The 17,757-nt window shown below is 46.9% G+C and overlaps 1 long non-coding RNA gene across 2 annotated transcripts; it reads right to left on the reverse strand.

Moving 5' to 3' along the window:
* Positions 1-8,555: 8,555 nt before the first annotated feature.
* On the reverse strand, positions 8,556-12,872 carry LOC121834159. 2 transcript variants are annotated; one of them, XR_006077111.1, is made up of 3 exons: positions 12,725-12,872; positions 11,776-12,047; positions 8,556-8,615 (listed from the first exon to the last, which is right to left on the reverse strand). It is a non-coding gene; the product is annotated as an uncharacterized LOC121834159 (long non-coding RNA). The 2 variants fall into 2 exon arrangements; XR_006077112.1 differs by lacking the exon at positions 8,556-8,615 and adding an exon at positions 10,918-10,963.
* Positions 12,873-17,757: the final 4,885 nt, after the last annotated feature.

Raw genomic sequence — 17,757 nt, forward strand, 5'->3', positions numbered from 1 at the left:
TGTAAAAAAGAAAAGACTAACATGCAATCAGGAATTGAAAAGATAAAAAATTAGCTCCCTTCTAAACACTGATATATCTGAAAAGATATTAACATGAGAGGACAGTTCATTACCACAAATCTGCATCCTTACCATCGGTGACAATTTCGATTGAATGGAGGGGTAAAATATACTAAATTCTCTAACAACACTGTTACAAAAGCAAGAAAGAAAAACATCACTTATTTAAGCCACCAGCAGACATCCAGAAAAAACCACCTTGGGACCTCGCGATACTGCTCACACGCCAGTCTTTCTCGGCAAATTACCATGTGCAGTCTCCACATTAACAGTGCGCACGTTCCGACAGTGTACAAACAAAAAATAGGCAACGACAATAGCGAGAGGAAAATGGGAGCTCGTTCGTGGTGCCGTGCCTCGCATCTCCCCTGTAGACCAAACTGACCATTTTAAACCGAAGCAGCGCCAACGGGCATGGCCTAAGAAGTATGAACGTAAGCACAGTATCTCTAACCCTGCCATGTCCACGATGTGTGAGCATCGACAGCTGCTGGAGGAAGCACGACAGGTTGAACCTTGCTTTCCCTCGGAGGGGTGGAAGGGAGATTTGTTTTTGAAGGCCTCGAAACTAAGCGCTCATCTAGCATGCTTCAAGGGCTTGATCGTGGACGGCGAGTATAGTTTAGATGACCGTCAAAGTTCTCTAAGGGGCCTGAGTACCCTTTAACAATTCCTGAGGGGTGTAAGAGACCCATCATAGCTTTTTGAGAGACCTGTGAGGTCTGTCCCAATCCTTTTCGTGAAACTACAGCCCCTATCAAAAATTATTTTAACGGGTCTCTAGGTCAGATCATGCGACCATTCAGGATACATTCCGTCGGGGAAGCCTCTCGGCCATTTTGCAACGGGTTGCGCGACAAGTTTTAGAAATATAGGAGACATTCCCCAGTCCCTTCCCGTAGTGGCGCGGCCCCAGCGAAGAGAAAACGGGCACGCACGAAACAACCCGTTGTGGAAAGGACGTTGCTCCTCTCCACTTCAGCTCTTAGTTTTCACCATTTCCCCCTTCACACGTTTTGCTGTTTGATTGTAGATAACCTGTTTTAGTCAGTCGAAATACAGTCTTTGTCAGAATCTGGTCACCCTGTTTTTTCTCAGTTTTTGGAGACCAAGTGTCGCGTTTTCCGGGTTCAGGGTCTAGTTGGAGGAGTCCCGGCACACTTATGACACAGAGCTCTGCTTTTGCTGATTGTTTAAGGGCTTGCTTCGGTATCAAGGAGGCAGCCGGGCATGCTGCCTATATTTCGTGTGCAGGCTTTTTTGCCCCTACGTGCCGAACCTTGGTTTTCCCACGACAGGCTGTTTGTTACTTCCAGGATTGCATACGTCTGCTCCTTAAAAACCGACGACCAGTTTGCGCTTTCCACTATTCCCTCGCTTCCTCCTCTCCCATGGTGAGGAGGAAATTCTGCCTTGCAGAATCTCGAGTCTGGTCGTCGGCCTTTAACCCCGAAACGCAGGGCCAAACGTAAAGATTCACAGAGGAAACCAGGTCCGGGAGACAGATGAGTCGATGGCCGTTAGGTCTCTCGCTAAGCCGGAGACAAGGTGCCTCTGGTTCTTGTAATCGTACCTCTCCCATGATGCTCACAGACCAGGCATGATACTCTGGAATGACTGGCATACTTTTCTTCTTGCTCGATCATCTCCGCTTACGTTTCTCAGCCCCAAAAACGTGCTTCGGTTGACATGCGCCGACAGTTTGGTTTTGCAGCGAAGAGCAGTTAGTTGGCGTCCTGCATTAGGCTATTTCCTACTTACACCAAAATTCATAGCATCCTAACCCAGGAGCCAAATAATTGTGGCCCGAGAGAGTCTGGCCCGAGCCAATGAGATTATTCTGTCTCCGTTAAAGCCCCAAGATCTGTACCATTCTTCCCACTAATGAATGTACTCTTATTCGACGTATCTTTTATTTTAAATGTAGAACCTGGGTATAACTGTAATATTTGTAACGCTGTCACTGGACCCATCAAGTGTTCATCTGGTATTACGTAATCTGCCCACCCAAGTCTCCGATTACAAGCTACCAGCACTGGTTCAGGGATGAAAATGTTTGATGGCTCAAATTTCTTTGTGTAGCAGGAAAAAATGGTGCTTCTAGATAACTTTAAACGACCAATCTCAGTGGCCAATGGTCAGAGCAGCACAACTGACATTGCTAGGTCAGATATACTTACGAAACAAAAGATCTGGTGGCTGTTCCTTGTAGCCTCTACCCAAGATTGAGGTAAACAACAATGGGCGATGCAGGTTTGCAAGACATTATTTACATGGTTGAGCAAGCCAATTAAATTACCGACATAACATTTTTTCCTGCCAGTTTGACTTTCAATCAGCAGGTTCTCTCGAAAGTCATAAAACCATACCAGTAGCCCCATTTTAGTACAAGTGCACTTTCAGACAACTCCTGGAAATGTTATGCGAGAACATTCATGGCAAATACGGTTCCATTTTTGTCTGCAGGTGACAGATGCTACCTCTGGAGCCCTGGCTACTCACCCCTATTTCTGGCAACCCCAGCAAGAGGCAGCGCTCAACAACAGCGTGTTGAGCGGTGCGTCTTGTCGAGTCTGGCCTCGGCCAACACCGCTCAACACGCTGTTGTTGAGCAATGCATTGGTAAACTGAAAAACCAGTTCCGGTGCCTGCAGAAGTACCACGCTCTGCACTACGACCCAGAAAGAGCACGTAATTTAGCAACAGGATGTGCTATTCTGCACAATGTTTGCTTACACAGCTCCGTTCCGGAGTCTGCCCCAGACCCCTTTGTGTAGGAAGAGTCTGACTGCGGGTACAATGATGACAGTAGCGACACCAACAGCGACACTGGCACTAGGAGCCTCAAAGAAAGAACACTAGCAATGCAGCGTCGGAAAGTCAGGAAGGTGGACGCCCTCTCTCATCGAGCTTGTCATGCTCTGCGGTGTTGGCATGCTTGCCGTAATCATTCAGCTCACTGGAGTCGCGCTGTGCAAGCTTAATCATATCTCATCAAAGACTGGGAAGCACAGAAGGTGTACAGTTCTACATCCATGTAATGTGGGTGGCTGCACAAATTTTAGCTCTGATGTGGGAAAGTCAAATTTGGGGGTTTTACGTGCCAAACCTATGACGGGCATCTGGCACCTATGACGGGCATCTGGCACGCCCCAGCGGAGGACTGAGGATTAATTTGGACCACCTGCGGAGCTCGGTTACACAGTGCCTTCTCTGCAATAAGCCTCCGTCATATTGCGGGCACCTCGGTCGGGATTCGAACCCGCCACCTGAGGACCTGTAGGCCGGTGCTCTCGCCTCAGAGCCACCGAGGCGGCTTCTGATGTGGGAAATCACTTAATGGGTTGGGGTGAAGGCATGTTTTTGCATCCACATACATCATGTGCACGCAGAACTTCACACATTCTATGCTCACCAGTTCGTTGCAATGACATGCTCTTAAATCGTAATGCAGATACTTTTTTCTTACTTTTTTACTTTTTTTGTTTCTCTTTATAAGCCTAAGCAGTCAATGTAGTCCACTTGTTTGCTCTCGTAAATGTCTCTGTCAGGGTTTCTTTTGGTACACATTTTCATAAAATTTGGCTGATAAAACACAGTGTTCAAAGAGGTTTTGGCAGAGCTTTGGTGGGCCGATACAAATTTTTTTTTTTTGAGTGGGCGCATTTTTTTAGTTGCACTACCTGCACCGGTGTGAAAAAGTGCAATGTGGTGTACTTCTGGCATGTGTAAGAAAGTGCAAGGTGGTGTACTTCTGGCATGTGTATCGAGATAGAACCGTAAATACATTGCCCTACAATTTTCTTCACCAGTGCAGGTGTGGCTAAAAAGATGCACCTAGAGTCGGTGACAGGTCAAGAACGAAGTGGAAGCTCCTCCCACCCTTTTCCACTTCAGCCGAGCAAACGTTAAAGGGCAACTCCGGTCCATACTTTCGGTTTTGGGATTATGACTGTTTTTAGTCCAGTCAGCGTCCCTGAACTGCAAGGTGCAATTTTTTTCTCGTTATTGTGCGTAGTTCTACAGATATGGACCCCTCAAAGTTTTGTTTGGGGCGCGGCCAACAAACCCGAAACTAGCCGCTCGAGGCTCCGGCAACGCTCGAAATCAACCGCTATGTGAACGTGACGTCAGGATCGTTCTCGTTCAACGAGCACGCACGCCGAGCGGCACCTACCTCTGTTGCGCTAGCCGTCTAAAGATAGGAGGTAAGCTGATTTTGTTTTAATTCTGTATACGTGGTAGTTATCCAGCATATGTAGCAAGGGCTAGTGCATATACCCAAAAGCTAGCGACTGGAAAACCCGTGAACTCGTACGATTCCGTACTCGGCGGCCGCCGCCATGCGTGCGCTATGCCGTACTCGTCGCTTGTATACCCAAAAGCTAGCGACTGGAAAACAAGTGAACTCATTCGGTGCCGTACTCTGCGGCTGTCGCCGTGGGTGTGGTCTTCCGTACTCGTCGCTAGACCTAAATTGTCATCGGGGCTCTGTGGATGGAGCGGCGTTGCTCTACGCTGTGCTGCCAGTGACGTACAGTACTGGGGGCCCTCTCACTTTCGCGCTGCGGGTCAGTCCCAGACACGAAGCTTTGAGGCTCTACGGCGCGAGCTGCGGCGTCCGAACACACGAGTGCTGGGCTGTACACCTCTGTTTTTTCGTTCTTTTTTCCTCGGGCGCATAAAAGCCGAAGTCCAAAGTCCACTCATCGAACAGCGTTCACCCACACTTTCTTCAATTTCCGGTCCGTTCGAAACTTGTGAAGAAGCACCTCCGGGTTGCACAGCGGGTTGTTTGAGCAGCCCACAGCGCTACAAGTTGCGCTCGGCATCTTTCGAGGAACAGCTGGGCAGTCTTGGGCGCACCGAGTTGCTCGCTAAAACGAGTCTTGAAGTCCTCACAAGCAAATAAACAAAAATCTATACCGAAGCTACACGGGCTACAGATAAAAGCAACGGCTAAACACGCCAATCGCAAGCCGAAGTAGCTGTGGTAGTGGCTCAAAGAAGCGCACTACGCGCAACTCCTGGACCAGAGGAAAAAAAAAAAAGGATACTGATGTCACGGCCCAATGTTGCTTTGGCGATCGACAAACCGCTTGCCGCCCGCTAAGGAGCAGCGGCTTGCGGCGGGTCGCATTTTTATTATCGGCATTAGTTGAGAATGCGGCGTCCCACGGACGTAATATTTTGGCTGGGGTCGTAATTTGCAGAGCAGTCGCTTTCTTGTATGGGATCGCCATTGTCGCGGCTTGGTTTGATGGCAGAGTTATTGCTTTTTGGTGACACCATGTTCCAAAACTTCCTTGGGTTACCATTCAAAATAAACAGCGAGTCATAAAAACAAAACTTAGCCAATTTCAACTTTTTATTGTAGTTTTTAAGGGCAAAGTTATAAGCACCCAAAGCTTGAGGTGTTAACACGTTTAGCCTTTGCAAATAGCCTTTTCTTGTTATGCAAAAAGAGCAGCATTTTGGTGAACCATGGGTTATTTGAATCAGTGCATACTCAGGCTGTCGGAACAAACATATTTATAAGACTGTTCATTTTAGCTTTAAATAATGCCGGTTTCCTCTACTGATGGAAGAGGACAATTTAAATGTAATGGTCAAAAAAGATTGTCAACCCATGATCTATTCATCTATAATCAGCCTCATTATAATCGCGAATGATCTTGGAAATAGAATGTTTGACGAGAACGGAGTGGCAAGTCGACATGTTGTAACCTATAATCACGGAGCCCGTCGCAGTATTGAATGGACTTGACAAGGTCCGGTGACGTAGTTAGTGCAGGGGTGGAACTCACGAAATGTCCTTGGGAACAGCCACGGGAGCAACTGAAACAGCTGTTTAGGAGCAGGTTGGGAGCAGCTAAAACTATGTTCTGGAGCAGGCTAGGAGCAGCTCAGATCAGTTTTCATTGCACTTCAGCTTGTGTCTTAGACACGCACGGGAGCAATTTCAATAGCGCTTAGCAGCACAGATGAACATGAGTGGTTAGGGACCTAGGTAGATGGGATAACAGTGTAAAAGGTGTGAAAACTTGAAACTTTGTGAGCCTCTATACTTTCCAGACTCGTACGTAACGTGTTACAAGATTACTTGTAATTGATTATTTTTACTGCAATTTTGTGACGCTTCGATTACTTCCTTTAAGGGGTAATGATCTTTTTAGTTGAACTAATTTTTTGCTGTAATCGATTACAAAATTACCCCCCATTACAATCTTCCTCATTTCTTTTTTTTTTTTTTTGGGGGGGGGGGGGGGAGGGAGTTGGAGTTATTCAGCTCCGGGCAACGGGCTTTTTTTTTCGAAATTATTAAGCACGAGGCTGTGAGGATTAGTAGGCCACTTTACTATGCTTCTTTTCCATGGGTACATTTTTATTTCTACACCGGAGACTACTTATGGGTATGAAAAATGACTTTATCTAGCCTCTTGTGAGGGATTAGGTGTGTGCCATCACTCACTCAGCTTTAAGCGCGAAACACACGTACAACCAAACCGTCCGATCCGACGTGCGGACTGCCGGAATGACCTTGGGGGGCGAGGGGGTTCCGCAGCATCGGAGAGCGTTGAAAACCCTTGCCTCCGACCGTCGTATTGCGCGGTCAGACGTCGGATCGGACGGTTTGGTTGTACGTGTGTTTCGCGCTTTAAGCAAAAACAGTCGAGGCTTTCTTTTTTTTTCTTTAACAACTGAGCGCGAGATTCCACGGATTATGCTATCCTAAAAAAAGTTTGAATGAAAAGTAACGTGGGAAGTAATTGCTTACTTTAGAGTAATTTTTCGATTACTTCTTTGAGGCTGTAATTGTAATTGTAGTCGGGTACTTTATACAGCAAAGTGATTGTAACTGTCATCGGTCACTTTTTCAGTGACGGGTACAAGTCTGATTATTTTCTTAGTGGCTTTCAGCTGCTCAAAATGCAAACCAGCTCTGCTTATCACACAACCCACACGTGCTCGACATAGTACTTATATGTGCGAACCACGTGACGTGCGTAAGCAACGGACGCGGAGTTGCGCGGAGGAACAGGGCACCAAATTTCGAGTTTATCCTATTGTGCAACTGAATATCGAAGCAGCAGACTACGATTAACGAAGTTATCGTATTCGAAGTGACAAGCAGGTGCAAGGTTAAAGTACACCAAACAGATCTACCGATCGCGTGAAAGCTGCTGGCCGGCAAGGTTTCGGATCGGATCACGTTTCAGTTCTATCAAATCACGATTTATCTTGCGGGAACGCGGTTCCAACTTCTAACGATAAAGCACTAAAAGTTTGAGGACACATGCGAAGTAAAAAAACATTTTTTTTTTGTAAACAGACCAGATGGAAAAAGAATGTTATAAAATAAAATTAGAACGAAGAAAAAAAAATTTAGAGCTATATTGACGGCACAAAATGATTTTGTAGTTGCGCCCGTGGGAGCCGCCGCAAGTCATGTGATAGACCTGTGCGCCGTCTCAAAGTCGACTCACAGTCACGCCGCCGCTGCACGCTGAGCGTGGTGCGCCGCCGTCAACTCATTTCTCCACACCGCCACCGCCGCGCAAGTTTGTCTACCCCGCAGCGCTGCCGCCGTCATCTGACCGGCACACAGGTCTATAACGTCTGCTTCCGCTTTTTCAGGAGCTTTCTTTGGGTTCGAAAAGTTACCGATTAATCTTTGTGTTTTGTTGCACTTGAAATAAAGATGAATAACTAACTTTTAGAGACCATAGGAAGCTTCCGATAGAGCGGAAGCACCACGTGACAAATAGCGACCAGTCACGTGACAACTAGCAGCCACTTTTCCGCAGCGCCCGCCGGCGCCAACTACAAATTCGTATAGCGCCGTGAATATAGCTCTTAAAATTTTTATTTTCCTTGTGAATTCGTTTTATGACTTCCTTTTCCCAACCAGGCTGTTTAAAAAAACTTTATTAGTCCTTTGCATGTGTCCTTTAAGAAGTGCTCGAGCTTCCTTAGGCTTCCTTGCTGGAAATCCTTTGTATTCCTGTTACTAACAAGTGCACCAAGTGAGACACTTCGGCCATTATTGAACACTTTGAATAAACAAATATGAATAGTTGGAAGATGTTACAAAGCAGTCTACATTGATAAAAATTCTTTCTGCATGTCAAGTTCGCTTGTGGCGTAATCTAAGATTACTACGACATACCAGTTAAGGAAAGTTGGTCTTCAAATGCGGACACCACACGCGAGCCACAGCGAGCTACAATGGGGAGCAGTGCCACGCTTGAGAAGCCCATCGAGGCACAGATGTTGTTTGGTCTAGCCACAGTTTACAAAATGGCCGCTGCAGCAAGAACATCGGGACTGCGACTGCTCGCTTTTAACAATTCTGCAAAGCGGACACCTATGGCAGTTTTTCAACTGAGATGTTCAAGTAACGGTGGTGTAACCCGTGCCAAAAATGAAATGGAGCATAGAGACCCACTTTATTCGGCTGGCGGATGGAGATTCTGCACACCGACGAGCTGAAGCACTAGCGAAGTCAGTGCGGACGACTGGTGCGCACTTGCTGCTGCTTGTCCCTCTACAGCCTGCAGGAAAAGGGGAGCGCATTATGCACAAAATGCAAACTGTTACGCAACACATTAGTAAAGTTAAAAGCACGCCAGAGGTTTTCAGACGCGTTGCAAGCAATACAATAGGAAACTTTTGCCAAACAACTTTTCACCTTGGTAAGCTCTGTGCAGTCATGTTGCAGAGCAGTTTTCACCATTCACCTTATTAGATTACTCGTAGACAACGAGTTACTGGCATTTTAGGTGCTCCTAAAGCACAGAAGAAAAGAGAATGGCTGTGTTAACGAAAGAAGTCGAGAAGTCTGATCAAAGGCGTATGTGGGGCGAGTAAATCCACCCTTACTTTGTTCTCTTTCCCCTTTGGAGCTGCCTTGGTGGCGTTCTTGCCTGCGCTTGCGAATGATGCATTTTAGTTACACTGACGGCAGAGTTGCCGCGTGACAAGTCCTTCAGTAACGAGGCCAGTTTCCTATAATTACACGAACACACGCTGGTGGCGGAATATTATTTATTTGTTTCTTTAGTTACTTAGAATTACCCTCAAGGCCCCGAAGGGCATTACAGAGGGGAGTGCATGGTTAGTACAGTTCTGATTTTAGCGTTATCGGTGATGGTGACAATATCATCTGGAAGGCCATTCCAGTCTACAATAGCTTCTGGTAGAAGGGAATGTTGAAATGGTCTTGGGAAGGGTAATCTTGCACGAATGATCGAGTCTTGCAGAGATATAGCTGGGCTGGCTGAGGAGAGACTGTCGTAATGGTTCCGAATAGTACATTTTATGGAAAGGCAAAGACGGGAAATTCTGCGACGAACGGAAAGATCAGGAAGAGCTAATTGACATTTCATTGCAGTGACACAAGAAAAGCGAGACTAATTAGAAAAAATAAATCGAGCAGCACGATTCTGGACAGATTCGATTTGCGTTAGTTAAAAAAAGACTGATGTGGGTGCCAGATAGCTGAAGCATACTCTAGTTTAGGGCGAACAAGCATGGCGTAAAGGAGACGTTTAAGGATAGAAAAGGCAGAGTTGAAATTGCGACAAACAAAACCGAGTGAGCGGTTTGAGGATGATATTGTCTCGTCGACATGAACATTCCTGGATATATTAGTGGTTAAACGAACGCCTAGATATTTTTACTGTGTAGCAGTCAGAATGGTAGTGCCATTGAATGTTAACGAGTTTAAGGGCTGGAAGCAAGAATGTGTAAAGCAAAGGTGTGTGCATTTGCTAATGTTGAGACACATCTGCCATGTGTGACACACTGCTTCAAGAGCTTTTTTATATAACTTGCGATTCAAATAAAATGAAATTTACATGGCTTATTTGGCATTACAATCGGACTACAAATATGTACTTTGTTTTGAGGTAACCTAATTAGATTTATTAATATTAAAAATTTAATTTGCAATGATTATGGAAAGGATTAACGCAAATTAAAATACTGAGCTCAGAAAATAAACATAGATCAGTGAACTGAGAGGTATGTGCAATCCAATAAGGTATAAATGAAAGCTCTAGGATGATTTATAAATTACTTATGACACTTTTGAACCTTCCAGTTTCAAAATCATTTTTTGCCGGATGCCTAAAAGGCACCCACAAAAAGCCTGACAGCCTATTTAATATATTTGTAGCCCTCATTCAATATGTCGAAAATCCTTCAGGACAAGATGATAAGTGCTTGCCAAACTTCAAAAAACACATTTTTAAAAATGTGTTTTCTTAGTAAAATTTTGCTTCAAAGAGCAGTGTCTCCCCTTAAATGCCGTTCTGGAGTGCAACATGGTCATATGGGTTTTTTATTAGTCTATAAACAGCACAGGTCATCAGTGAAAAGATGAACAGAGGATGAGATGTGAAGAGGGAGATCATTAATGTAGATTAAAAAGAGCAAAGGCCCAAGCACAATTTCCTGTGGAACACCGGAAGAAACGGGAGAGAAAGAGGAGGATGTGCTGTTAGTGAAAACGAATTGAGAGCGATGAATAAGGAATGATTCAATCCACTTAGGAACATGAGGATCTAGTTTTAGGAAAAAAAGTTTAAGAAGAATGCGATTGTCCGGGACTTTAGCAAAAACTTTGGCGAAATTAAGCAAAACAGCGTCAGTAGGAAAGCCGGTGTCAAGATTTTTAAACAAATCGTTAGTTATAATAAGTAGTTGGGTCCCAATAGAAAGGCGTTTCCAGAGGCCATGCTGCACATTGGTGAAGAAATTGCAGGAATCCAGGAAGTTAATCAGGTGCCTGTAAATGACATGCTCGAGGATCTTGTAGAGGCAGGTGAGTGATATTGGCCTACTTACTAATTTTCCGGTCAGAGGGCAACACCCCTGTGTCCACGGACTGCTCAAATATCTTTGAGGTAAAGACCGGATGAAAATTTAGTGTTAGTGAGAGCCTTCGTAATGATTTCCTCTATGCCACATGATGGAGATATTTTGAGGGTTTCTATACCGCTGAAAACACCCTGAATGTTTATAACAATTGAATCCATTGGAAAATCATTCTCTATAACAGGAGAAATTCCAGTAATGGGTGTAGAAATAGTGAAAGCATCAGAAAACGCAGTATTTAAATATTCACACATTCACTATTCAATATGTTATTACAAGAGCTATTCACTAGATTAATTTCAGAGTACAAATCTCCAAAATTTGCGAGGGTTGTTTATTAACATATTAGGTAGAGTTTGCAGAAAGAATGTCTGCTTAGAGTTATCAGAAAGAATGTGTGCTAACACCCCTTTAACATAGTTTTTTATTCGGAAGAGCAAGTGGCAAGCTTAGGCCAAGTATTTCCTTTTTTAGCGCTCCTGAAACATCTTTTCTTTTTATGAGATAAACGATGAAGTGGATTATTGAACCACGGTTTAGACGTAGTAGTTCGGATTGTCGAGCACAGTATGGTAATTTTCAATAAGTTGAAAAAATTTTGTCTCAAGGCTTGCCAATTTTCATTAGCATTATGGCACTGGAAGGTTTCATTGAAATAAACAAAATAAAGCCTTCGCTGTTGGACACTTCAAATACACATACAAATCATATCTGGTTTCAGTTTGAGTCTAAGAACACTGCCTTCTAACTTAACTGGCTAAAGTAGGGTTGACCAAAATCAGCCTAACAACAATAATTGGGAGTGCACTACACTACAGTTCTCTTAACACCTACGCTTGCAAGTCGACGGAGTGCATCGACTGCCTCTCTCTGCACGAGCAGCATTTCCTGCTGAACTGCCAGCTGCTGCTGCTGGGTGGCCAGCAGACCCTGCTGTGTGGCCAGCAGTTCTCGCTGGACAGCCAGCTGGTCCTGCCGAATGGACAGCAGATCCCGTGCCGTATCAACTCCAGACCGTTCGTACCATTCGGTGGTAGGGGGCATGCCACTTGCGCAGGACGTTCCTCCTCTCCTCCCTTTGCCATGTCGCCTTCAGCCACAGACCCCTGCATAATATAATTCAACTATGTAACACGCCACAACGCTATACAGCCCTTCTAGTTATACCTGTGTCTAATAGTGTGCACCCTAAACTCAATATTATTTTTTTTTTCGAATGTCACGGATTTATTGTCTCCGAGTGGGTCTAGAAATGTGCTGCAGCCCCGATATCCAAGCTTTCGTGGAAAACACCACGAGGCAATACATTCGCACCACATTGTTTTGTACATTAGTGTTCAATAAGGTAAAAAGCAACATGGTGTCTGCTCATGATCCAAGAGATTCACGGTACTTATCGAAGCTGCTGCTGCAGCCGTGAAGTCCCACAGCGGCGCGTCCACTGTCGGGGGCGCACGCCCGCCCCCTCGAGAGAAATCCGTCCCCACAAAAAATAATAATTTTTCTTGCTCCGCGTTTAGGGACGGCCCATCACTCGCGCCTCCACCGGCATACCTGCCAACCTGTGGACATTAAAATTCGTAAAACTCACGCAATTGCGGGGGGGGGGGGGGGGGGGGGGGGGCTGTTTCGCAAGGTGGCAAGGCTTAATGTCAGCCTTGTCACCGTGCAAAACGCTTACGTTACACGTGCACGTGCTACAGAATCCAAACTTCTCTCCTTTTTGGACGGCACAAAGCACTGGAATTCCGACGTGTAGGACTTCAAGAACACCTGAAAGTACCTCTTTTTAGGTTTGGAATTTGCCATTGCACCGCGAAGCCACCGCAACCAGAGGAATGCTATGATTACACGTGTAACAAACACAGACGCTGCACTTCTCGCCTCGAAACTGGCCGAAACAGAGGCCCAACCACGTCTGAACACGCCAAACCAACATGCGCCGCCAAACACACAAACAAAGGCTTTGGGCTTTGGATTGATTTTGGATATGTGGCCCCCGGATAGACGGATAGTAAAAACCACAACGCTGCCGTGGACGGCACCTGTCGCCCTCTTGTGGCAGTGTGAGGTACCGCCAGCAACGGTTTTACGAAAAAAATGTTAAAAAAATAGAAATGAAAAAAGTATCTTTTTTTCGTAAAATTTGAAGCAAGATTCGTAAAATCGTAGAATTAGTCCCAATTCATACATTTTACAAAAAATTCGGAAGAGTTGGCAGGTTTGCACCGGTCTTCTGTTAGGGACACGAGACTCTCAGGTCGCAAGCCCACGTCTGGCATGCACGTGAGTTCCAGAAAGTTATTCTTTATGGCCGAAGGGCATTTAACTCTCAAACTATTACGCCCCATAGTGTATCTCGCTCCTCCTTGGTAACAAAGCTCTCTGTAGCAGTCCCCGAGAAAACTCGACTTTCACCGAGAAAGTCCAGGAGAAGCGCAAACTGTCGTGCCGAGACGTAGCGACCTAGCTTGCGCTTCTTAGCGTTGTCGGCCACAACTGTCTTCGCAACGTAAAGGGTTGTAGTTAACGTTGATTGTATAGCCGCGCGCAGGGTCACGGACTTCTAGTACTTTCTCGTTTATTCTTGCTCCGGACCTAACTTCTGTCGTTTATCCCTGCTTATGTTGTTCTAGAAAGTGCGTGTACATTCTCGCCGCGAGCGCGCTACGCTCGAACCTTCTCCGCCGAATCTTCGAGATAGTGACTCACTCTAGATAAGACGCCGCTCGCGACCTTGTCGAGTCAGTCTCGCCTCTGCGCTCGATCCTGCGGTTTCGCCGATATCGACGCCCGCGACGCTCTGCTGTTTTCTTTTGTACCCTTTTATTTTTGGCACAAGTTCGCCACATTAAACGTTTATTTCTTCTTGTTCATTTTCTGTTTTCTTTTGGTCACCACCCGTGACATTTTGGTGGAGGTGCTGGGTAGCAAGGGTCCTGATTCCGGGGGTAGGCCAAGGTTCCGGCGACATAGTCGGATCTCGGTCTGGTCTTCGTTGGGTTCTTGGGGGCTTGTGTTCGGACTTGCACTGCGAGAACTCGGGGGGGGAGCGCTGCACGGGCATGCGGTTACCCCGCACCTCCACCAAAATGTCACGGGTGGTGACCAAAAGAAAACAGAAAATGAACAAGAAGAACGCATGGTCGGAAGGTAACGACCATGCTGGACGCCATGCTGCCCCATGAGCCATCTGACAACGAGAGCGACGACGCCCAGGCGGTTGCTCAACGCGCCGAAGAAGTCCGTCAGCTCGCCCGACTCATGATTCAAGACCAGCAACGCGTCGACGCCGGCCGCTACAACCTTCGTCGTAGGGACGTTCACTTCCAGCCCGGAGATAATGCCGCGCGCAGGGTCACGGACTTCTAGTACTTTCTCGTTTATTCTTGCTCCGGACCTAACTTCTGTCGTTTATCCCTGCTTATGTTGTTCTAGAAAGTGCGTGTACATTCTCGCCGCGAGCGCGCTACGCTCGAACCTTCTCCGCCGAATCTTCGAGATAGTGACTCACTCTAGATAAGACGCCGCTCGCGACCTTGTCGAGTCAGTCTCGCCTCTGCGCTCGATCCTGCGGTTTCGCCGATATCGACGCCCGCGACGCTCTGCTGTTTTCTTTTGTACCCTTTTATTTTTGGCACAAGTTCGCCACATTAAACGTTTATTTCTTCTTGTTCATTTTCTGTTTTCTTTTGGTCACCACCCGTGACATTTTGGTGGAGGTGCTGGGTAGCAAGGGTCCTGATTCCGGGGGTAGGCCAAGGTTCCGGCGACATAGTCGGATCTCGGTCTGGTCTTCGTTGGGTTCTTGGGGGCTTGTGTTCGGACTTGCACTGCGAGAACTCGGGGGGGGGGGAGCGCTGCACGGGCATGCGGTTACCCCGCACCTCCACCAAAATGTCACGGGTGGTGACCAAAAGAAAACAGAAAATGAACAAGAAGAACGCATGGTCGGAAGGTAACGACCATGCTGGACGCCATGCTGCCCCATGAGCCATCTGACAACGAGAGCGACGACGCCCAGGCGGTTGCTCAACGCGCCGAAGAAGTCCGCCAGCTCGCCCGACTCATGATTCAAGACCAGCAACGCGTCGACGCCGGCCGCTACAACCTTCGTCGTAGGGACGTTCACTTCCAGCCCGGAGATAATGCCGCGCGCAGGGTCACGGACTTCTAGTACTTTCTCGTTTATTCTTGCTCCGGACCTAACTTCTGTCGTTTATCCCTGCTTATGTTGTTCTAGAAAGTGCGTGTACATAATGCCGCGCGCAGGGTCACGGACTTCTAGTACTTTCTCGTTTATTCTTGCTCCGGACCTAACTTCTGTCGTTTATCCCTGCTTATGTTGTTCTAGAAAGTGCGTGTACATTCTCGCCGCGAGCGCGCTACGCTCGAACCTTCTCCGCCGAATCTTCGAGATAGTGACTCACTCTAGATAAGACGCCGCTCGCGACCTTGTCGAGTCAGTCTCGCCTCTGCGCTCGATCCTGCGGTTTCGCCGATATCGACGCCCGCGACGCTCTGCTGTTTTCTTTTGTACCCTTTTATTTTTGGCACAAGTTCGCCACATTAAACGTTTATTTCTTCTTGTTCATTTTCTGTTTTCTTTTGGTCACCACCCGTGACATTTTGGTGGAGGTGCTGGGTAGCAAGGGTCCTGATTCCGGGGGTAGGCCAAGGTTCCGGCGACTTAGTCGGATCTCGGTCTGGTCTTCGTTGGGTTCTTGGGGGCTTGTGTTCGGACTTGCACTGCGAGAACTCGGGGGGGGGGAGCGCTGCACGGGCATGCGGTTACCCCGCACCTCCACCAAAATGTCACGGGTGGTGACCAAAAGAAAACAGAAAATGAACAAGAAGAACGCATGGTCGGAAGGTAACGACCATGCTGGACGCCATGCTGCCCCATGAGCCATCTGACAACGAGAGCGACGACGCCCAGGCGGTTGCTCAACGCGCCGAAGAAGTCCGCCAGCTCGCCCGACTCATGATTCAAGACCAGCAACGCGTCGACGCCGGCCGCTACAACCTTCGTCGTAGGGACGTTCACTTCCAGCCCGGAGATAATGCCGCGCGCAGGGTCACGGACTTCTAGTACTTTCTCGTTTATTCTTGCTCCGGACCTAACTTCTGTCGTTTATCCCTGCTTATGTTGTTCTAGAAAGTGCGTGTACATAATGCCGCGCGCAGGGTCACGGACTTCTAGTACTTTCTCGTTTATTCTTGCTCCGGACCTAACTTCTGTCGTTTATCCCTGCTTATGTTGTTCTAGAAAGTGCGTGTACATTCTCGCCGCGAGCGCGCTACGCTCGAACCTTCTCCGCCGAATCTTCGAGATAGTGACTCACTCTAGATAAGACGCCGCTCGCGACCTTGTCGAGTCAGTCTCGCCTCTGCGCTCGATCCTGCGGTTTCGCCGATATCGACGCCCGCGACGCTCTGCTGTTTTCTTTTGTACCCTTTTATTTTTGGCACAAGTTCGCCACATTAAACGTTTATTTCTTCTTGTTCATTTTCTGTTTTCTTTTGGTCACCACCCGTGACAGTATTCATTATTTCAGTACATTAGGTACTAATTCATGCAACCAGATTTCAGGAATATATTTTTTTAATTTTGTCTCATGCTATTCATTTTGCCAACTTAAAAATAATATTTTTACTGTTATACTCACCGCGGTGTTTTGTGATTCTTAGTGGGGACACTTTAAGGGAAAAATCCCGATAGAGTTTCAACTCAGTCGTGCGTGTTGACCGACGTCACAATGGAGTTGGTTCGCCGGTGGAGTTTGCCAAAGATGGAGATGAAGCTGCTCCCATTGGCAATCCCACGAAGGAGATTCACCACTGCTTCTTTCAGCATAGACAGACGGGCGATGAGGTCAGAGGGGATGCACCTACCGAAGAAGCTGCATCACAGAGGCTAGCCTCACCACGTCATGTCATGGCCCTGCTCTTTTCAGCATGTTATTTATTATATTGCGCCAGAAAGCCAGCGACATCAGTACCTGGGCTAGTTGGTGCCACTGATCTCTGTTGTAGTAAGCTGGATCACGGATCGAGGCTCGTCTTAATAGGGAGGAGTGGTGCCACCAGCGCCCATCACTTGACATTGGCTAATGCATAAAACTCTATGGGAAAGACAAAGAAAAGTGACGTTCTCCCGCTCGTAAACTGTTGTCGTCACTGAATCTTTTGGCTGCTGTCGGGAAGCCTGTCAAATAGCTAGTGCACAAACATTAAATCTGACAACCCTCGCGGTTGTTATATAGAAATGTTTTGTTGTCGAGAGTGACTCTACTGGGAAAAAATGTAGAGCAGCTCACTGAGAAGAGAGTTACCTAGAGGTACCTCGGAGTCGGTGGCGGTTTCAATGAGTCGGGTTTAGCAGGTGACAAGCTTGAAGGCTCTGCTATGATTTCGCTCACTCCCGGAAAGACGCTGCCAATATGGAACTTTGTTGACGTTCAGCAACTTCTGGGCTCCCCCACGACGGCATTATTGACAGCAAGTTTATTTGTTCACTCCACCACGAGAGCAAGCTTGCCAGATCAGCCATGGGTGCTATAGCACAATATTTTAATGGGCATTCGAATGCTTGAGAAATCGCAATTCAACCTCCAAACACACAATAAAATTATTGCAGCACATCGTAAAATACATGCCTTCGAACACTGTGTAGAAGCTTTAATTTCCTTCTTTTGTGTGTTTCTCCCATAGACTTGCGTGTATACACGACTTGCATTGACGTCACATCAGCCACCATTGCTGCGGACCATGCTCCAGTGCCCGTACCTTCCGGAGCACACATTTAGGACCAAT

This window comes from Ixodes scapularis, unplaced genomic scaffold (assembly GCF_016920785.2).
Source record: "Ixodes scapularis isolate PalLabHiFi unplaced genomic scaffold, ASM1692078v2 ptg000597l_1___fragment_1__unscaffolded, whole genome shotgun sequence".
In the NCBI taxonomy this organism is placed as follows: domain Eukaryota; kingdom Metazoa; phylum Arthropoda; class Arachnida; order Ixodida; family Ixodidae; genus Ixodes; species Ixodes scapularis.